At 34.2% G+C, this 23,352-nt stretch overlaps 1 protein-coding gene across 1 annotated transcript in view; it reads left to right on the top strand.

Moving 5' to 3' along the window:
• SPATA5 (spermatogenesis associated 5) overlaps positions 1–23,352 on the top strand; it is a 377,786-nt gene that overhangs the window by 184,179 nt on the left and 170,255 nt on the right. The gene's annotated exons all lie outside the window — the stretch shown is intronic.

Genomic DNA, 23,352 nt, shown 5'->3' on the forward strand with positions numbered 1-23,352 from the left:
ATAAATAAACATAAGAGACAGAAGCTAAATATTTAAATCTCTTTAGTTTTCACAGGGAGTCAATAATGAAACCAGGATCTGAGCAGAAACAGTTATTTTAAAATGATAATATCACAGTTTTATCATATCAGTTTTTATAGTTGTAAAAATTTCACATCAGCAGAGGGCAGTCAAACCATAGTTCATTCAACTATCTTATGGGAAATTAAAGTTTTCTCTGTGTTTTTCTGCTTAGGACACTAGCTATACTTTATATAATCAGTTTGTAAATACATTTCAAAGCTCTTCAGTTGGTAGGCTTATAGAATTGTATTACTCTTTAGCCAGGGAAGGTAAATAGGGTTTTTTAAAATAAATGTAAAAAAAGGAATTAGTTTTTTTAGAACATGAAATGCTTTATTATTTGGTGTTTTTGATGGATGGCCACTTTACATAGAAATGTGTTTTTTCTGCCTCAGAAGCAGTATTTCTATTAAACTGCCTGTTATTAATTAGGCTATTTTTTATTCAAAAATACCAACTTTTATGGAGTACCTTTATTTTCCCCTATGAACTTGAGAAAAATGAATTTTCATTAGAGGCTATAGTATAACACTGAAATGTAGTTTGGCAAGTTTTGTTGAGGTTTTCTTCCTGAACGTTTTCTTTGACTGGCTGCAAACAACTGGTGGTATGTGTTTTTAGATGTGCTCATTTACACCTCCTCCTCCTGGAGGTTAAGCTAGTACTCATTAAGGAAGAAACACAGTTTATACTAAACAGTGTTTAACATATACTGATGGTATTACTGTATTTCCTGTTTTGTGTTCACAATGAGAAGATTCTGAAAAACTGCCTTTGTGTAAATACTTTACTGACATACCAGACAAGTATAATCTTGTCTGCTGGTAGGCAGGAAAGAGTGATGTCCTGGAATGCTGTTGAGAAGGAAATCTCTTTGTGTTCCACAAATGATACCCCTAAACCCTTTAAGAGTATAATTTTAAAATGACAGCTCTGAATTTGCTTTTCCTTCCGTTTATTAACTTTTCATGCATTTAAGTTCAGAAATGCATTTAGTTGGGAAAAAAAAACCATTGTGTCTGAGAAAGAAGTATCTCCCTGGTAGTTTGTGGGAAATTATTGGTAGAAGTATCTCAGGTAAACATAAAAACAGATTTAATAATTATTGCTCTTTGTTTCTTAGTTTAAACTTTTTTTGATACTTGAGTCAGGCTTTTGATAATTCTCTACAGGCTTAAAAAAATGCAGCATCTCCAGCAACCATCCAAAACATCTACCCAAGAAGTAATTTGGGGAGATTGTTGTTAGAACGCAAATTTTTTTTAAAGTTAGAGTTGGAGTTTTTAAATTTCATTATTTAATATGAGTCATTAAGACATATGAAAAGCTGTTGTGTAATGTTAATGTTGAATATTCTAGTGAATGGGTTTTTATATACTTAATTGTGATAGCTAAGAGTTCACTTAAAATTATACTGATGTTTCTGTTCAGTGACTGAAAAAAAAATGGTTATGGTTAAACCCTTAAATAATTGACAAACACACTAGACCTGTGTGTGATTTCTGGGTCAGTGGTTCTTTTTCTTCTTCTTCTTTAGTACTCCCATCATTATTACTTACAGTGATTTTCTACTTCAGCTCTCACTCTAAAACCCAGCAAAATGGAGAATTATCTGTAAGAATCTCCAAATACAAGCTTGTTGATAATTTTCAAACTTTAGAAAAGTATTATATGCTTTTTTTGATCTTGTAGTTCTTATATTGTTAATGTATGTCATATGTTGTATCCTTTGTTAAAGTATTTGCTTAAAAATATGTGGGACATTATCCTTCATATAGACCTGTTTTCATAAATCTGCTGTGATGAATTCTGAAATATGGAGGCTACTGCATTTTCAATTAAAAATCTTAAAGGGAATACTTTAAGACAAAAGAGCTAAGTAATTCAAACAAGTATTAACTAATATGGTGGTTTCATGGTATCAGAAACTCAGATTACTTCTGTGCTATCCCTTAGGCCACATGGTAAAAAGTATCTCACTGTCACAATTGTTGGGTTCTCATTCAGGTCAACAAGAATTAGGAGATGAGGTAATAGCTCATTCCTGCCATTTAAGAGCATAACCTATAAATTGCAGCTATCATTTACATCCTATTGGCTAATCTTAGCTACAAGGTAATATTCAGCTGCAAGAGAGGCTGTAAAATAAATATATTCTCTATTTTGAGGGGCTGGGGTTTAAATTTGGCTTTAATTCAGGCATTTCATTACTGAAGAGAAAATCTGACAGTCTCCGCGATTATCTGTTAGCACCATCAGCTGTCATTGTCCACTCCTTCCTCTTTGAAACACTCTTCTTTGTTTTAATGACACAGTAATACCTAATTTTTCTTCTATTTCTTTATCCTCCTTGACTCCTTTACATATTTATTCTGGTCTGCCTAGCCACAAAGTGTTGCAGTTTGTCAAGGCTGGGCACAGGACCCCTCTTCTTTCATCCACATCCATGACTTCAGTTGTCAGCTGTGATTCAGCGCCTAATTTAGCTCAGATCGTTGCTCTGACCAATTCAACTGTCTACTTAACATGTCTCAAAGGCACTTGCAGTTCAACATGGTTTTAAATTTTGTTCTAAATTATATATATAATTATATAATCTTAATTTTATGAAGTAAATTATATTACCATCCTTGATTGTACACATGAGAAACTGAAACACAGATGGTTAAGAAACTTGACCAGCATAGCTGGTAACTGGTGTACAGTTATGTGAGGTTTTTTTGTTGTTGTTTTGTTTTTGAGATAGGGTCTTACTCAGTTGCCCAGACTGAAGAGCAGTGGTGCGATCATAGCTCACTGCAACCTCAAACTCCTGGGCTCAAACCATCCTCCCACCTCAGTCTCCCAAGTAGCAGGGACTATAGGTGCAGGCCACAATGCCCAGCTAATACTTTTTTTAAATTTATGTAGCTATGGGGTATTGCTATATTGCTGAGGCTGGTCCCAAACTCCTGGCCTCAAGCAGTCCTTTCACCTCAGCCTCCCAAAGTACTGAGATGACAGGTGTGAGGCACGGTGCCACGTTCAGTTCTGTTAGTTTTGATAAATGCATAGAATTGGATAACCACCAACACAATCACAATGTAAAATAATGTGTTTGCTCCAAAAATTTCTTCTTGCAGACACCACTGCTGGGATGTCTTCTTTCCACCACTGACCCCTGGCAACTACTGATCTGTCCTATAGTTTTGCCATTTTCCAAACGTCATGTAAATGTAATTGTGCACATGTCATCTTTGAGTATAACCTCTTTTATTTCACATGTTTTCGAGATTCATCTGTGTTACTGTATCAGTAGTTTGTTCCTTTATTTATTATTGGGTATTATGCACTACAGTTTGTTTATACATAATAAACAATAAAGGACATTTTAGATTGTTTCCAGTTTTTGCTATGAAGAATGCTGCAGTACACATTCACAGACTGGTTTTTGTGTGAACAAAAATTCTCATATCTAATATGATTCTAGGAGTGGGTTTACTGAATCATAGGGTAATTAACTGTATGCTCAATTTTATATAAACTGCCCTATTACTTTCCAGATTGCCTGAACTATATTCCCACCAGCAATATATGAGCATTCCAGGTGCCCTGCATACTTGCTAGTGCTTGTTATTGTCATTTTTTTTCTTTAGTTTTAATCATTCTGTTAGTTCTATGGTATTATCTTATTGTGGTTTTAATCTGCATTTCTCTTATTACTAGCAATGTCAGGCATCTCTTCATGTGCTTATTTGTAATTTGAACATTTTGTTTGGTGAAATGTTTTCTTTTGATCAATTTTTACCCTTTCAATGGGTTGTTTTCTTCTTTACATATTCTGGATCAAAATCCTTTATCAAACATATTACAAACATTATTCTCTTCATCTGTAGTTTGTCTTTTCTTTTTCATAACAGTGTAGTTCACAGAGCAAAAATTTTTAATTTTGAAAAAGTACAATTTCCTTTTTTAAAATCAACTCTTTGCTTATATATAATGTATCCTATGGGGTTTTTTAAAATTATTTTTTTATTGTGGTAAAAAAGCACATAACATAAAAGATACCATCTTAACTGTTTCTTTTTCTTTTCTATCTTAGCAGTTTCTAAGTGTACAGTTTAGTAGTACTAAGTATATTCACATTGTTGCATAGCCTCCAAAACTTTTTCATCATGGAAAACAGAAAATCTATACCCATTAAACAACTCTGCATTACCTCTTCCGCCCAATCCCTGGCAAGCACCATTCTACTTTATTTCTATGAATTTGACTGCTCTGGATACCTCATATAAGTGGAATTATGCAGTATGTGTCTTCTGTAACTGGCTTATTTTAATTTAGCATAATGTCCTCAAGATTATTTCGTGTTATATAATGTATCAGAATTTCTTTTTTAAGGCTGAATATTTTATTGTATGTATATACTGCATCTTGTTATCCATTCTTCTGTAGATGGACAGTTAGGTTGCATCCACCTCTTGGCTATTATGAATAGTGCTATTACAAACATGGTGTGTGAATATCTATTTGAGATTCTGCTTTCAGTTTTTTGGATATATACTCAGAAGTGAAGTTGCTAGATCATATAGTATTTCTATTTTTAATGTTTTGAGGAACTGCCATACTATTTTCCACAGCAGCTGCACCATTTTATATTCATATCAATAGTGGGAACAAGATTTTAAATATCTTATTCTTTTGTCTTTTTTGATAGTATGTATCCTAATGGGTATGAAGTGACACGCATTGTGATTATGATCTGTACTTCCCTAATGATTAGTGATTTTCACCATATTTTCATGTGCTTCTTGGCCTTTTTCCTCCAGCTTTATTGAAGTATGATTGACAAATAAAAATTGCATATATTTAGAGTGTACAACATGATGTTTATATACATAGACACATATACATTGTTATTAACCATAGTCACCACCATGCTCTACATTAGGTCTCTAATACTTATTTATCTTGTGGCTGAGGGTTTGTACCCTTTGACTAATATCCCACTTTTCCCAACCCTTAGGTCTCAACCATTCTATTCTCTGTTAATAGGAGTTCAACTGTTTTTTAGATTCCACATATACGTGAGATCATGTAGTATTTGTCTTTCTGTGTTTGGCTTATTTCACTTAGCATGATGTTTTCCAGGTTCATCCATATTGTTGCAAATGGCAAGATTTCCTTCTTTTTTATGGCAGAATTATATTGGGGTGTGTGTGTGTGTGTACACATATATGTACATTCACAATAGCCAAGATATGGAAACAACCTGTGTTCATTGATAATGGATAAAGAAAACATTATGTATGTACATATAAATATATGTGCATATATATTTGCGTGTGTACACACACATCACATTTTCTTTATTCATTCTCTGTCAATGGACACACGTTGTTTCCATAACTTGGCCATTGTGAATAATGCTGCAATGAACGTGGAAGTGAAGTCGTCTCTTCCGCATAATGATTTCAATCCTTTGTGTATACGTTGCCAACCTAAATAGCAGGCAGAGAGAGGTTCTCCAAAGATAATGGGTTTGTTCAAGACTGCGGAGAGAATTTGCAGATCTGGGATACGCAGCCTATGGGGACCATAGGCATATCCAAAGAGGTTCAGGCAAGGGGATGCTTTTAAAGGTAAAGGAGAAAAGTAGTAGTTTATTTTGAAACAACTACAACATTGGTTACAGGGACTTATCACTGGAGCTGACACCAGTTTTTCTAGTGGAAAGTGTGTCAGGCAAGTGTTCTTGTACATCTGGCTAGCTGTCCTTGTGACCCCTGTAACAATCTGCAGTTTAGAAAGTTGTGGTTACAGGCATATGCGCCTAAGAGTCCTTCATACAGTCTCTGTTATAGTTCCTATCATAGTCGTGTGTGTGTGTGTGTGTGTCCTCCCTTCTTAAACTCCTAGCTTTATTTATATATATTTTTATTCGAGTTTGACACAGGTGACTTCATTTTGATTCTGATACTTTTTACAATACCCAGTAGTGGGATTGCTGAATCATACGGTGATTCTATTTTTAGTTTTTTGAGTAACCTAGATACTGTTTTCTTAAATGGCTATACTAATTTACAATATCACTTCATATTGTTTTCTTAAATGGCTATACTAATTTACAATATCACTAACAGTAGATAAAGATCCCCTAGTTTTCACATCCTTGCCAACACTTACTGTCTTTCATCTTTCTGATGGCCAGTCTGACAGTTGTGAGGTGACATCTCATTGTGGTTTTAATTTGCATTTCTCTCATTATTAAATATATTGAGCACTTCTTCATGTATTTGTTGGACTTTTGTGTATCTTTTGAGAAATGTGTATTCAAGTTCTTTCCAGTTTTTAATAGGGTTATTTGTTTTCTTGATTGAGTAGTTTGAGTTCCTTGTATATTTTAGATATTAGCTCTTTATTAGATGTATGATTTGCATATGTTTCTCCCAGTCTATGGTTTTCCTCTTCACTCTATTGTTTCTTTGCTGTACAGAAGCTTTTTAGTTTAATGTGGTTCCATTTGTTTATTTTTGCTTTCATTGCCTGTGCCTTTGAGGTTATATCCAAGAAATCTCTGTGGAGCTTTTTCTCTTAGGTTTTCTTCTAGTAGTTTTATTTTCAGGTCTTATGCTTAAGTCTTCAATTCTTTTTGACTTGATTCATGTGTAAGGGGCAAGAAAAAGGTCCATTTTTATTCTATATGTGGATATTCATTTTGCTCAACATCATTTTTTGTAGAGACTGTCCTTTCCCCATTGTATATTCTTGGCACCTTCATCAAAAATCAATTGACTATAGACATGTGGATTTATTTCTGGTCTCTCTGTCCTATTCCATTTGTTGATGTGTCTGTTTTGATGCCAGTGCTATGGCTTTGCAATATATTTTATAATCTGTGTGATGCTTCCAGCTTTGTTCTTTTTGGTCAAGATTGTTTTGACTATTCTGGGCCTTGGTGATTCCGTATGAATTTTGGGATTTTTTTTTTTTTTTTTGCAAAGGATCATAAGAAACTACTATCGATAATTATATATCAACAAATCATATAACCTAGAAAAATGGATAGAAACATTTAATATAACAAAACTGAATCAAGAGATTGGAAATCTGAACAGACCAATAATAAGTAAGGAGATTGATTCAGTAAGTAGAAGTCTGTCATCAATGGAAAGCCCAGAACCACATGACTTTATGACTGAATTCTACCACACATTTAAAGAAGGGTTAATACCAATCCTTCTCAAACTCTTCTGAAAAATTGAAGAGGAGGGAATACCTCCAGATTCATTTTATGAGGCCAGAATCACCCTGTTACCAAAGCCAGACAAAGACATTACAAAACAAAACTACAGGACTGTATTCCTGATGATCATTGATGTAAAAATTCTCAAGAAAATACTAACAAACCATAGTCAATAATACATTATAAGGATCATATACCAGTAGATCAAGTGGGATTTATTTCTGGAATGTAGATTGCTTCAACATATGCAAATCAATAAATCTGACTTACCATATTAACAGAATGAAGGACAAAAACTACATGATCATCTTAATAGATGCAGAAAAAGCCTTTAACAAAATTCAACATCCTATCATGATTAAAAATCTCTTTAACAAATTAGGTACAGAAGGAATGTTCCTCCACACAGTAAAGGCCATATATGGCAAGTCTACAGCTAACAGCATACTCAATAATGAAGAGTTAAAGGCTTTTTGTTCTAATATTATGGACAATACAAGGATGCTTACCTACTCTCACCATTTCTTTTGAACATAGTTCTGGCCAGAAGTCCTAGCCAGAGCAATTAGACAAGAGAAAGAAATAAAAGGCATTCTAATAGGAAAGAATGAAGGGAAATTATCTTTGTTTGCTGACTACATGATCTTATATAGTTACACCTCTGTATCTGTGGGTTCTGCATCTTTGGATTCAACCAACCATGGATTGAAAATACTCAGAAAAAAATTGATAGTTATGCCTGCTGAATATTTGCAGAGTGCTTGTCACTCTTCATCAAACAATATAGTATAACAGTGTTTACATAGCATTTACATGTATTAGGTATTTTAAGTAATCTAGTGATGATTTAAAGCATATGGGATAGGCATAGGTTATATGCAAATACTATGCCATTTTATATAAAGGATTTGAGCATCCGTGGAGTTTGGTATCCTCAAGGTTGCTTGGAACCAATCCCTCATAGATACTGAGGGACAGCTATATATAGAAAATCCTAAAGACTCCACCCAAAACTACTAGAATTCATAAACTCAATAAAGTTGCAGGATACAAAATCAACCTACAGAAACCAGTAGCTTTTTTTTTACACTAACAACAAACTGTCTGAAAAAAATTAAGAAAACAATCTCATTTACAATAGTTTGAAAAAATAAGTAAAATAATTAGGACTAAACAATCAAGTAAGTAAAAGATTTGTAATTTCCCAGTATTTGGAAATTTTTCAGTAATTCAGTGTCTGTAGTAATTTCATCATTCTAGTAAGAGAACATGCTTTGTATGATTTTAATCTTTACATTTATTAGGTTATGTTTTATGATCACCCACGATATGGTCCTAACTTGTTGACTATTCTGTGTGCTCTTTTAAAGAATGTAGTCTGTTGGCCGGGTGCGGTGGCTCATGCCTGTAATCCCAGCACTTTGGGAGTCTGAGTCAGGCAGATCACCTGAGGTCGGGAGTTCAAGACCAGCCTGACCAACATGGAGAAACCCAGTCTCTAATAAAAATACAAAATTAGGCCAGGCGGGGTGGCTCACGCCTGTAATCCCAGCAGTTTGGGAGGCCGAGGCAGGCGGATCACGAGGTCAGGAGATTGAGACCATCCTGGCTAACACAGTGAAACCCCTCCTCTAGTAAAAAAAAAAAATACAAAAAATTAGCCGGGTGTGGTGGCATACGCCTGTAGTCCCAGCTACTCGGGAGGCTGAGGCAGGATAATGGCGTGAACCAGGGAGGCGGAGCTTGCAGTAAGCCGAGATCGCGCCACTGCACTTCAGCCTGGGCAACAAAAGCAAAACTCCCTCTCAAAAAAAAAAATTAGCTGGGCGTGGTGGCACATGCCTATAATCCTAGCTACTTGGGAGACTGAGACAGAAGTATGGCTTGAATCCAGGAGGCAGAGGTTGCAGTGAGCCGAGATCATACCACTACACGCCAGCCTGGGCAACAAAAGCGAAACTCCGTCACTCCGTCTCAAATAATAATAATAATAATGTAGTCTGTTGTTGGGTGCAGTGTTTTATAGAGGTCATTTAGTCAGTGGTCCCCAACCTTTTTGGCACCAGGGACTGGTTTTGTGGAAGACAGTTTTTCCACAGACGTGGGGTGGGGGTTGGTTTGGGGATGAAACTATTTCACCTCAGATTAGGCATTAGATTCTCATAAGGAGCGCACAACCTAGATACCTTGCACGCATAGTTCAAAGTAGGGTACGCGCTTCTATCAGAATCTGAGGGTGCAGCTGATCAGGCAGTAATGCTTGCTTGCTTGTCTGCTGCTCACCTTCTGCTGTGCGGACCAGTTCTTAACAGGCTGCAGTCTGGTACTGATCCAGCCCGGGGATTGATGACCCCTGATTTAGGTCACTTTGGTTGATTATGCTATTCATGTCTTTGATATTCTTGAAGAATTTCTGTTTGGTTTATTCTTTTGATTCCTGAGAGAGAAATGATGAAGTCTCTAAGTGTAATTGTGGATTTCTCTATTTCTCCTTTCATTTTCTTCAGCTTTGCTTCATCTGTGTTGAAGCTCTGTTCTTAGATGCATACACATTTATCATGTGTTGCGCCCTCTACATTTCTTGGTAATTTTTGTATTCTGACGTCTGACTTCCTCAGATTTTTAACACGGTCAATCCACTTTTCTTTTGCTGGTGATCACATGGTATCATTTTACATTCTTTTAACGTGTATGTATTATTTTATTACAGTTGACTTTCATATAGATAGCCTTCAATTTGTATCTTTGCTGTACAATCTAACAATCAGATTTCTTAAAGTTGTGTTTATACCATTTAGTATAAATTTCCATATGTTTGGGCTTATGTCTGTGACTTTATTGTTTGCTGTTTGCTTCTGTTTTTCATTCTTCAGTTTTCCTTTTTCTGCCTTTTGAATTACTGGAATATTTTTTATTACTTTAATTCATTTACTGGCATTTTAAAATTTCTTTATGTGTTGTTTTGTGTGTTGCTCTAGTAATTACAATATTCACATCTAAGTTTTCACAGTCTACTTAGAGTTAATATTTTATCACTTGAAGTTTCTATACATTAGTATAGAACCCTTACAATGATCTAGGTCAAGAAGATAGGGAAAATGGATATTTGATGACAGCTAGGTGTCTGCCACAAAAGACAACATTAAGTTGCCTTTTAGCCCACACTTCTCTTAATCTTTTCTGTACTACTGGTTATGCATCCATTATTTGTTTTGTTCTATATTACTTTCAGCCTGTAGTGTGCAATTATGTGGAAAATAATGTTATGTCCATGCCTCCTTTCTTGGGATATTTCCTAAATTCAATATGAGATTGTTGATGTAGATAAGAAAACTGACTTGCAAAGAGGTTTCATTGCCCCAGGTAACACAGCTAAGTGGCAGAGCTGCAATTTGTACTCTGAGTCTGGTTTTGGGGTCTGCACATTTGACCACAGTGCTACTGCCTGTATTTTACTTAAGACATTGAGTATGTTTATGACAAATCTCTTACTCTTATGCATACAAATATGTATGACTTCTAAATTTATACATTCTTTGAGTGTTCTAATTTCATTGTCATAAAAGCTTACTATTTTCTCATTTTTAAAACATCTTTGGTACTTCTTAAGACAGTTCTTAAATTTATTCCAGAAATTTTAAACATTTTTTATATTGTTGAAATAGTTTTGGCATCAAAACTATTTGTGATTCCCACATAATTGCAGTTAAATTTTTTTCAGTATAATTTAAAAAAAAACCTTATGGGAAAATACTACTGTGAACTGTGAATTGTGTAACACTTTAATTTCCTGTTTTTTGTAATCATAACAGCATATACTTAACATTTAAAAAAAAATTTTCAAAACGTATTTATTCATTTTTTTAAGATAGTACTTGGTATTTATAGGTCTTCAAGCCCAGGAGCCTACAACCCACAGACTGGGAACCATATTTTATACTATTAGTGAATAATAACAAAAGTAAGATTTACATTTTTTCTTTGGCTACCAGAGTTGAATAAATTCAAATTTAGAAACACATATAAATGTATAGGTATAAAATATATGTATATCAAAGAACTAGAATTTTTATCAGATTCAAACCTTACCAGTGAAATGGGAATACTCTTTACATTATCCACCTAAAATGTTCCTATTAACCTTGTGGTTTTGAGAGGTATTTAAATTTTGGAATTTTTAATAGCTATCTGTTTCTTCTGTAACTTTGATTATATTATAGCTTTTATTGAATGAGATAAAACAGATGTAAATATTAAGACAAAAGCTTGATGCCTATGAAACAAATTATTTACAAATACATAGAGTGAAAATACTTTAAAAGCCTTTGAATTTGGCAACTTTCTCTTTGCATTCCCTTTCCTGATTCTCTAGTAATCACTGTCTTGTTCCTAATGAACTAGTACTCAAAGGTTATTCAGAAAGATTCATTAAAACCAGTAGGGAAATAATTCTACAGACTTCCTTTAACCAACCTGTAGTTTTGTTTTCTTTCTTAATAGCCTTGGGCTTCAGACACAACTATCTTTTATTTATTATTTTCTTTCTTTCTGGAATCAATAACTTTTAGAGATTTGAGAAAATCAGCACCAATATTTGAAGATTAAAACTTGATCTATCTGGCAGTTAGAATTTTAATTGGAAAAGCTGCAGGTAACACTATAAATTCTAGTTTTACAAATGTAGTAATAAAGAATATACTTCAGTGGCAATTTAAACTTCATATTAGTGAATTAAGATACTCAGTAAGTTTCAGGGTATTAGACTGATAAAGCAATACCTGGATTAATGACTAGTCATCATGAGGTGAACTTTTATCTTTCATTTAAGTCAAAACTTACGTTGCATTACATGCTCTACAAAAATTGGCACATTATTACATTATGGTTTGGCCATAAATAGGAGCAATTTTGGGAATCATTTATTTTGTGAATGGTTACTGATTTTCTGAATCATTCAAGTTCTACATTCTATTAAATTTTATAAGCCTATTATTTAATATGAGCTTTTTGCTGTTCTCAAAATGATAACTGTTATTTTTCAGTTGCAGCAGAGAAATAGGTTTCCAGGATAAAACAAATTGTTCAGGTATTCAAGGAGCCCTCAGGAGTAGGCAAATATCAACAGATAGGTCACTGTGAGATCAAGGAATTTAATCTTTTCTTTGGCATACCATAGTGCTTGAAGGCTAAAATTTTGGTAACTGTTTCAGGAAAAGAAATATTGTACTATGTTTCCTTTCTTTTCTTCAATCCTGTTATGTAAAGTAAACCTGTTTTCAGAACATCTAGCCTTTAGTTGAGTAAATGACAGGTAGGAAATTAAGCTGTTGATACAGGAGAATGACTAAGTGAGAGAATCCATCCTTTGTCAACCACTCTTACTATTATTTTTTAAATTGAATCTGCTTTCAGTTTCAATAGTTGGGAGTGCTAGATGTACATAGCTTAATGGATTTTGTGCTTAAAATTCTGGTTGTCTTCTTTTACTTACAATTCAACATCACAATAGAAAATAATGCAAATGGCCTTCTAAATGATTGCTATATGATGATGTGTTAGGCTTATTTATTGAGTCAGTGCTTCACACCTGTTCTGTGTCATAACACCGCCCTTAGAGGCTAAGGTTTTTTTTTATTTTTATTTTTTTAAGCGATTCTTTCATGTAATGCCACAGGCATTATAAATCTCTCAATTGAAAAATACTGAATTAAATTTGCTTCTTATTTAAATCTACTTAAGAGTAACCCTTTGTATACTTGTTTTTTAAAGTGGATTGCTGATTATCACATTGCTCTATGTGTATTTCCAGTTTTTAAACTTAGACAAGATACTAATTTTGATATTCATGGTAATAAGAATAATCAACATTATATAACATTATTTTCACAATATGAAGTTTACTGAAAACAAATCTAAAATTTTACATTTAAGTTCACTAAAGTAACACGTATAAGATGAGAAAGATTTTGCTTGTTTGGTGGTATGTGGAAATTTGACCCCACCTTGAACATAAGTTAACATTGTCATGAAACTACTAAAAAAAAGTTCATGTCATTTTAGCCTACGTTAGTTATAGCCTCTAGATTGCATAACTAATAGCTTCATAGTATTCTCTCCTGGTGAGATCACATCTAGAATATAATACACAATTTTGAGATTTCATGATTTGCAAATAATTTTGGACATAACAGGCAAGGACCACAGCATATTTTTTACCATGGATAATAGAATGTAAAACAGTTACTGTTTTTATGTATTTTAAAGTCTCTCCTCTAGAAAAGACAGGATTTTAAGAGAAAGTTTCTGGCAAAACAAAAAGAATAACTTTGTGGTGAATTGGAATTTTTCCACTAGGGGACTTGCTTGGTCTGGTAGGCATTGATCTCCCAGTTATTCTGGGTGCTTTTAAAAATTATGTTACATTTCTGCTGCATTGACTAGGAAGTTAAAATTAGCCAGGCATGGTGGCATGCACCTGTAGTCCCAGCTTCTCAAGAGACTGAGGCAGAAGAATCGCTTGAACCCAGAGGCAGAGGTTGCAGTGAGCCAAAATTGCCCCACTGTACTCCAGCCTGGGTGACAGAGCGAGACTCTGTCTCCAAAAAAAAAAAAAAAACAGTGTTACTCTATAGTGTACTGTGTTATCAGATTTATTTTTGCCCACCTGTAGGCTAATGTAAGTATTCTGAGCATGTTTAAGGTAGGCTGGGCTAAGCTATGACGTTCAGTAGGGTAGGTGTGTTAAATATTTTTTTGATTTCGTATTTTTAACTTGATGGGTTTATCAGAACAGAACTCCATTGTAAGTAAAGGGTCGATCTGCACCTTTGGAGAAACATCTATGCAAGTTTTTTGCCCACTTTTGAATTGGGTTGTTTGTTTTTTGTTTGTTGTTGTTGGGTTTTAGGTGTTCTTTATATATTCTGGATATTAATCCCTTATCAGACACATGATTTGCAAATATTTTCTTTCATTCTGTGGGTTGCCTTTTTACTCACTTGCCATTTTTTTGTAGCAAATGTGACCCCTCCTAAACGGGGTGATATATGTATTTTAGGACCATTCCTTGGCAGTATTGTTCTTAGAGCTTTAGATTGACTATTTGAATTCGTATAGTCTTTGACTCTCATCATCTCAAACTCCTTGACGTTTTCCTCCTTTGTTTAATGTTATATAGACAAAACTGGGACAGCTGACAGTGAATATAAGGTTATATTTTTGCAAAGAATTTAGCAAGAGAGGTTGGCTGTTTGGCATTAAATATCTGTATCACTGTGAAGTTTTTAATTACTTTTAGATACTAATTATCACTGAACATGTCCTAGAACAATACTTTATTACATAGAGTTACTCATTTGTGGAATGTAGGAATGAATGTATGTATGTATGCATATAAGTACACATGCATGTGGCCTTGGTAGTTACTACAGTGCTATACATAGATGTAAAGTCTTTCACAGGCTTGGGTAGACAGCAGTCGTGTTTTATTCATGGCCTAGTCTAGCATGGTTCCTGGTACTCTTAAGTCTTGGTGAATGTTTGTCATATAAATAAATATACTTAATTTGGAAAGCATCAGAAAAACTAACATTTGGATAAAGCAGATATAATTTTGTATTATATATGTGAGTAATTTTCTTTCATTTTTAAATTGTCATATTTCCAAGGAATCTATTCATTGTTGATTTCATGTCCCTCTTAAACAATTTGAGATACGTTAACTTTGGTAGTATGTCATAGACTTCACTTCATTCTGTGGCCTTTAATTTAAGAAAATGGTAGTTCTTTTCTTAAGAAATGGTAGATGCTCTCTCAGGGTTAATCTCCCAACAGCTGGAAAACCAAGAATGACTGTGAAAAGCACTTCTTTACATAATACAGGATTGCATAACTACTTTTTCTTTGTTTTTCCCTTAAAAATAATCTACAGTATACATGGATCTTAAAATAGGAATGATAACTCTTGTAGAAATCTTAGAGGATCACAAGAGATAATTTATATGAATCATTTGGCTTACAATTTGTTGTAAAGTGATGCCTTGAGACACAATAGCTATTACAAGGTGAGCATTCTAAGTTGGAAAATTCAAGACTTGAAATGCTCCAAAATTTGAAACTTTTGAGTTCCAACATAATGCTCGAAGGAAATGCTCACTGGAGTATTTAGGATTTTGGATTTTAAGGTTTGGGATAATCAACCCTAAAGCAGTAAGTATATATGATGCAAATATTATAAAATCCAAAAAAAGTCTAAAATCTGAAACACTCTGGTTCCAAGCAATTCAGATAAGGAGTATTCAACCTGTATTATTAGTTTTTCCAGAAAAAAAAAAAAAAAAAAGATTACAATATCGAAGATACATACCTGACTTTAGCACTAAAATTTTTAAGTTGTTGTACCTTCAATTGCTTTATTTTTCCCTTTCAATTCTAATGTTAAAAAATTTAATCCTGTTTCACAAAATATTTCAGCAATTTTTCAGCAGTCATTGCTATTACATTGACTACAAATAATCCTTTGGGAGACCTATCAACATCTACTTTCTCTTTCACAATTTGATAGTTAATGTATGTCACATCTATGCCTTTCTTTCTAGAGAATTCCGAATTTGCAATGGTTGATGTATATATGGCTCTCATCCATTGTCAGTAACCCACCTTCTTATGAGCTTTTCCACTTTTCTAGCAAATACCAAAGTAGAGTATTTGTGCTGATATAGGTACCAGAGTTTAAAGAAGGCATGACTTAAGTGTTACTAAGAGTAAATAAGGAGAAATTATGTTAATAAATTGGCATTTTGTGGAAACATGAAGAATAGAATGTAATGCTTTGCATTTCTCAGTGGATGAATGATTTTAAAATGTCATATATGGTGGAGAAAATAAAAATACTCCTGAACCCAAAGCTTGACTTCATTCAGGGATATGCATAAACTTTTCTTTTTTTTTTTTTTCCTTTAATCTGAAAGGACATTTAGAAAGCTAAATCTATTTTTCCTTCTTTTCAGTCAGAAAGTCAGGCCTCACCAGAAACAGACTACTGATGTTTTGTAAGGGGTATATAATGTTTTCGTCATAATGCTATATAATGTTTTCATCGTTGTATTTGTTAGCCCAGACTTTTTATTTGGTACTAGGAAGTATTCCCACAGATGTTGAGTGAGTGGATGAATGAATTAACTTGTGTGGTATACCTGGGGAAAAGGCAGTAAATGGGTAGAAAAACTCAAAAATAATCTACACCTATGGGATTGACAACTTTTCCTGTTGCTCTAGGAATTATTGTAATCTTTTTCTTTCTATTATACTGTCTTGTAGACCTGATGGAAATTTTGAAAAGAGCATGATCTCATTGTTTAGCTCTATATATCTGTTGGCTTTATTTGCTTTTAATATTTTTTCTAATAGATACTTTTCTGGCTTGTACAGCGAAGTTCAATTAATGTAAGGATAAAATGTAAATTATCTAATTCAGTTTATTTACATGCTCTAAGTAATATAGTAATGCTAACTATGCTTTCCTTGGCTTTTGTTTCATTGTTATCTGAGTCCAGATGATAGTTTGATCTGCTATGCGCTGACCTGGGTGCCAGATGCAAGGGAAGCCAGTAAATAACTTAATACTATACAGAGAGATGCTAGCTTTAGTTTTGAAAGGACGATACCTTGTAAGTGAGACTGTTGTAAACCACACAGTAATTAAAAAGCTCCATAATTAAAAGGGATATTTCCTTTCGTTAACCTGTCTTAAATGTTAGATATGATTAAAAGCAAAAGCATTTCTCTCAATAAAGTTGGGGCAAAAGAACTTGTTTTTATAGTCAGTTTTTGAAACAAAGGAAAGCTGACCCCAAAGAACCTGTGTTGTAAGATTTTCAGAGTCATAGGAACTTGAACTTTGTTTCTTGATTACGTGATGAAATTGGTCATACTGGTTTATGAATAGTTCTGAATGGCCTTGTAGTCTTCTATCAGTTTTGGTTTCTTCTGTCAGTAGATGGACCTGTGGAAACGTGGAACTAGCTTTGAAAATGTGTTGGAAGCAGTTATTTTCCTAGGACAATAATTTATTTTCTCCTTTTTCCATTTTCTTTAGAACATACTGGCTAGGAGATCCACTCAGCATTTAATGCATATGACTTTACATTGCTGTTTATCTTTTTGTTTATCCCTAAATTGGAAGCTTTTAAAAGGCAGAGGTTCACTCTCTTCCTGTGGTGCTTCTAGAGCCTGTGTCTTACATAGAGTTAATTTTTAAAAAATAATCAATAATTATTTTTCTTACCATTTCTATTACTTATTTTTCAATTTGGAGAATAATTTTATCTGGCCACACTGATGGAACTTGCATACATGGGCCAGCTCTTTTACTCAGTTGCCCAATTTTTGAATGAAACTGAAAACTGGATAGATACATAAGGGAAGAGGAACATACAGAGTAAAAGACATAGGAGCCTTAAAGGTGGCTGCAGTTTCTTCATTTCATCTTGTAAATTACACAGGAGTTCTTCAGATTAAACTCATTGGTCATATGACAAATTAAGCAATTAGAATACTGCATACCTAATAATAGTAGCAAATAATGCACTTTCAATCTGCTAATATGTTAAGCACTTTTCATTATCTCTTCCTTTTACATGAGGGGAATCTGAAGTTTAGGGAATTTAAAACTTCCACAAAGTTAGTAGTCAATAGTGGATGCAATAATATTAATTCTGTTTAAATAAAATTCTGTTTAAATATTAAATCTGTTTAAAGCCAATGACATTAACAGTTTCCAAACGATAATAACAAAAGTGAAAAATGTTAGTATCATTCCTTGAGAATTTACTCATTTTATAGATTAGGAAATTGATCCCCAATGAGGTATATCCTTTTGGTATATTGGTTAAAGAATAATATATCTACTTGAGGGTGGCATCCTAATTACTGAAGACTGGACTACTAACTTTTAAGGTTTAATTAACAGTAATTTAATATATTTTTATGTTATTTCTTAATCTTTGGATTATTTTTTCTTTTTGGAGGTTGTGTATACTCTGAATATTTATAGCGGTACTTCAGAACAATTTAGATAGGTCATAGTCTAGAAATACCCAACATATTTGTACTTCTAATGCAAATTTAATGTCTAGAATCCTGTTAACACATATGATAAATGCCAACAGAAAGAGATTGATTTGCTGTCATGAATCAGACTAACATTTCTCAAAAGCACTAGATACAAGAGGCTACTAAATAGGAAACTAACTTTGAACCTAAGATTTTATCCAACTAACTTATTTAAATATGAGGGAGAAGTAAGGATATTTGCTCATATACGAGATCTCAGAAAACTTACTCCACCAACATTATCTCTGAAAAGCACCAGGCAAGAAAAGTGTGTCCAGGAGGAAGTCGTGAGATACACAGTTAGTAAAAGGAAGTAAAGAACCCAAGAAAGGTTATGGTGTTATAGCTACACAATGGGGACAAAAACAGAAAAGAAGGGGAAGAAAAGAAATAATAGCCAAGTAATTTGTTGGCTTAGAATTAAAACTCCAGGTAATAGTCCTTCAGCAGTTATGGGGACAAGATGGGTAAGGATGTTAGTTAAGAGACCAGGGTAGGTGAAAATGTTGAGGTTCTTGTATTCGTCAAGAAAAGTATTTATGAATTTTAGACACTAACAGTGAAAAATACTCATAGTTATGAAACTCAAAATTAAGCTCTCTGTTTAATAATAGACATCAGAGATAACATGAACAGATCCTGATAAATTGAGAAAAGAGCTTCAGTATCAAACAAAACAAAGAACACAGATTTCCAGGTGCTTTTTTATCTGATCATGTTGCAGCACCATTAGAACCATTGTGTCACTTAAACCAAGCCTCCAATATTTTTATTCTTTGAGATCACAACAAGGGTTGGATGCCACACCTCTCATTTTTTAACTCATGATTACACTACAAGGCAAAGCGCACAGGGTTTGAGTTGGTTGCAGTTGCTAGGGACATATACTGAGAGACTGACTACTAGGGCAACCTATGCTGTCATGTCACATTGTTCATAAGTCTTTGGTGAGCACAGGTCTGTCCCACCAAATGCCCCATACTCTTTTCACTTCCAAGTTATTTTGTGTCCTAAACATTTTTTCCTTCCTTTAAACTGGAAACCCCAAGATCTATAACATTTTATGATAAATTTAATCTTATTTTATATTTTATATTTGTGTTCCCATTTCACTCTTCTGTTACCTTACTCTAACACTTAAATGCTGTGTGATCAAAGTTAACTAATTTCTTTAATTTAATGAATCTCTTTAAACCAGGACATGTCATGTCTTGGTTGTGCATGGTATACATACAAATGATAGTTTAAGGAAATCCATTTCTAGATCTTTAGTGCCTAAAACTGATCTGCTTGAGAATTCACTTGTGATGGGGGTGGAAGTTTCTCTTCCCCAAACTCCTCTTTACCTCTGAAGCATCAAACGAGGGCAGTGGGAAATACAGGTATTACATTTGAGAGAATAGATGGCACTGAAGTACCAGTTTACTGAATGTGGTCTGAAGATCATCATAATTACCGTTAGCCTTTTTCATTCTCATTTTCTCAGTAGTTACAATTAAAAAGGATTTTCAGTTGTTATCTGTCATCATTTCTGATATATAATATCAACAGATTTCAAATACTTGAGGGATATGATTAGAACAAAATTACTTCTCGCTTATTTGTGTGAACAAGGTTTCTTTCTATTCCACAAATTTTTTTTAGAAATTGAAATAGAATCTAAAAAATTGAATCATAGCAATAAGTAATAGTTTTCTATGTCTATAGAAATTCACTGGGGAGGGAGACTAATGAGAGGATTCCAGCTGTCCCATTAAGAAATGAACTTTCTATAACCTTTATGTTTAGTTATATTTTCCAAAAATCATTAATATATTTATGTAATTGTATATGAATCATTGCATTGCTCATTCAATCCAGAAGAAATGTAATACTTAGAACCTTATGTTCATATGAGTGAACGTTTTTTAAAATTTCAAAATATGTGCATATTTTTATAAGAATTTATTACAAGATGATCAGAGAAAGAAGAAAATTCTATTGGGATAGTAGAGTAGAGGTACAAATTCAAGGAAAAAAAAAGCAGTGTAAAATTTCTCAAAGATAGCTTTTAAATAGATGGTAGTGTTAAATCACTGTAGGTTTAAATCTGTTGAATATGTTGAAAGAGTTGATGTTAAGGTCTTAGTTTAAAATCTCAATGTTTACAATACTCTGGAAATTATATCCTTTACGATTATTTAAACATGGGTATATGTGAGAAGGCAAAAATCTCAATTTTCTTTTTTAAGTATACATTCAGTTGCTTTTTAGCACTAAGAGCTACATGTGCATAATGATTGAGACCAGAACTCCACATTTTTTTTGAAAAGTGGGGAGTGAGGAGGAGAGAGAGAAATGCTTTTAAAATTAAACAGTGAAACTTTTCCGGGGAGTGGTGAAGAGTGGGTGGTTTATAAAATGACTTGGAAGCAGATCAGCCAGAAAGGTGAAAGGATCAGAAAGCAAATATAGCAGCGGATAATGGAGTTGGTCTGTAGCTAGCCTATAGCAACTGCCTTACTATATTTTAATATGTGCCATTAGGTGTGTCTCTTGATTGCTTCTGCTTTCTGCCAGGATGGCTTACTGTTGTAACTAGAGTTAGTTAGCTGACCCACTGATATCACCACCAGAGCCTTTTCTAATCTATTATCGGTTTCTGAAGTGGGATAGGAGGCCAACAATGTTTCTTTAATTACCAATAGGAGGTATATACCTTGGCAAAAATTTGCAACATGATAGAATTGAAGTGAGTACAGAACACACACACACTCTTTTTTTGTTGTTGTTGTTTTTGTTTTTGGAGATAGAGTCTCATTCTCTGTCAACCAGGCTGGAGTGCAGTGGCACGATCTCAGCTCACTGCAACCTCCGTCTCCCGGGCTCAAGCAATTTTCCTGCCTCAGCCTCCCGAGTAGCTGGGATTACAGGCGTGTGCCACCATACCCGGCTAATTTTTGTATTTTTAGTAGAGACGGGGGTTTCACCATGTTGGCCAGGCTGGTCTCAAACTCCTGACCTCAGGTAATCCACCTGCCTTGGCCTCCCAAAGTGCTTTTGGGATTACAGGCTTAAGCCATGTCACCTGGCACACACACACTCTTTTTATAGCACTGTTACTTTACAATTTGTCCAAGTTATGACAGAGATGGCACTTACACTTAGTAAATAAATTAGATAAGTTACAGGCTTAGAAATGGAGAAATCAAGAATCAGGTGATTAAAGTGAGATGGCGATAAAACTAGATAAGATGAGTCTTTGCTGCAGCACTTGACAAAATTCTGGGAGAAAGGATAAAACCATCTAATTCATAAAATTTACAATAAGCCAATGGAATAAAAAAAAAAGAAATACAGGAAAGATACTGTGAAAGAGAAATTACAGAGAAATGGTGAGGAAAAAATTAATGTCTGGGGATGGGAATAAAATGAGAAATGGGGTTTAGCTGTCTATAATAAAACAAATAGAAAATGAAAACCAAAGCTTTTTCTCTGCTTCAATTTGTACTTTTCAATTTCATAATATGTTTGTCTAAATCAGTGATTATCAAAAGGGCTCTAAGGTATGCATCTGAGAATTATGCATGTATATCAGAATATGCACATGTTCTCTCTTCTTCATAAGATTCTGATACAACTTAATGATCTTAAAAAATGCTTACCCAATCCCATCTCACATAGGCACACACAAAAAGCACTAGATTTTTTAAATGGAACTGTGCTGTTCATTTCAATGGTATTGAAGCCTAACTAATGTGATTTTCATCATGCAGCAAACGTTTACAACTTTTGAATTTCCTAAGCATTATTTTAGAAAATAGTTTTTTTTTTTTTTGAGTCAGAGTCTTGCTCTGTAGCCCAGGTTGGAGTGCAGTGACATGATCTCTGCTCACTGCAACCTCCGTCTCCTGGGCTCAAGCAGTTCTCCTGCCTCAGCCTCCCAAGTAGCTGGGACTACAGGCACACACCTGTAGTTCAACATATGCAAATCAATAAACATAATCCATCACATAAACAGAACCAATGAGAAAAACCACATGATTATCTCAGTAGACACAGAAAAGGCCTCCGATAAAGCTCAACACCCCTTTATGCTAAAAACATTCAATAAACTAGGTATTGATGGAACATATCTCAAAATACTAAGAGCTATTCATGACAAACCCACAGCCAGTATCATACTGAATGGGCAAAAGCTGGAAGCATTCCCTTTGAAAACTGGCACAAGCCAAAGATGCCCTCTCTCACCATTCCTATTCAACATAGTATTGGAAGTTCTGGCCAGGGCAATCGGGGAAGACAAAGAAATAAAGCATATTTAAATAGGAAGAGAGGAAGTCAAATTGTCTCTGTTTGCAGATGACACGATTGTATATTTAGAAAACCCCATCGTCTCAGCCCCAAAACTCCTTAAGCTGATAAGCAACTTCAGCAAAGTCCCAGGATATATAATCAGTGTGCAAAAATCACAAGCATTCCTATACAGCAATAATAAACAGAGAGCCAAATCATCAGTGAACTCCCATTCACAATAGCTAAAAAGAGAATACCTAGGAATACAACTTACAAGGGCTGTGAAGGACCTCTTCAAGGAGAACTACAAACCACTGCTCAAGGAAATAAGACAGGACACAAACAAATGGAAAAATATCCCATGCACTCGTGGATATGAAGAATCAATATCATGAAAATGGCCATACTGCCCAAAGTAATTTATAGATTCAATGCTATTCCCATCAAGCTACCGTTAACTTTCTTCACAGAATTAGAAGAAACTACTTTAAATTTCATATGGGACCAAAAAAAGAGCCCATATAGCCAAGACAATCCTAAGCAAAAAGAACAAAGCTGGAGACATCATGCTGCCTGACTTCAAACTATATTGCAAGGCTACAGTAACCAAAACAGCATGGTACTGGTACCAAAACAGATATATAGACTAATGGAACAGAACAGAGGCTTCAGAAATA

Source organism: Colobus angolensis, unplaced genomic scaffold (assembly GCF_000951035.1).
Source record: "Colobus angolensis palliatus isolate OR3802 unplaced genomic scaffold, Cang.pa_1.0 Scaffold280, whole genome shotgun sequence".
NCBI classification, from domain to species: domain Eukaryota; kingdom Metazoa; phylum Chordata; class Mammalia; order Primates; family Cercopithecidae; genus Colobus; species Colobus angolensis.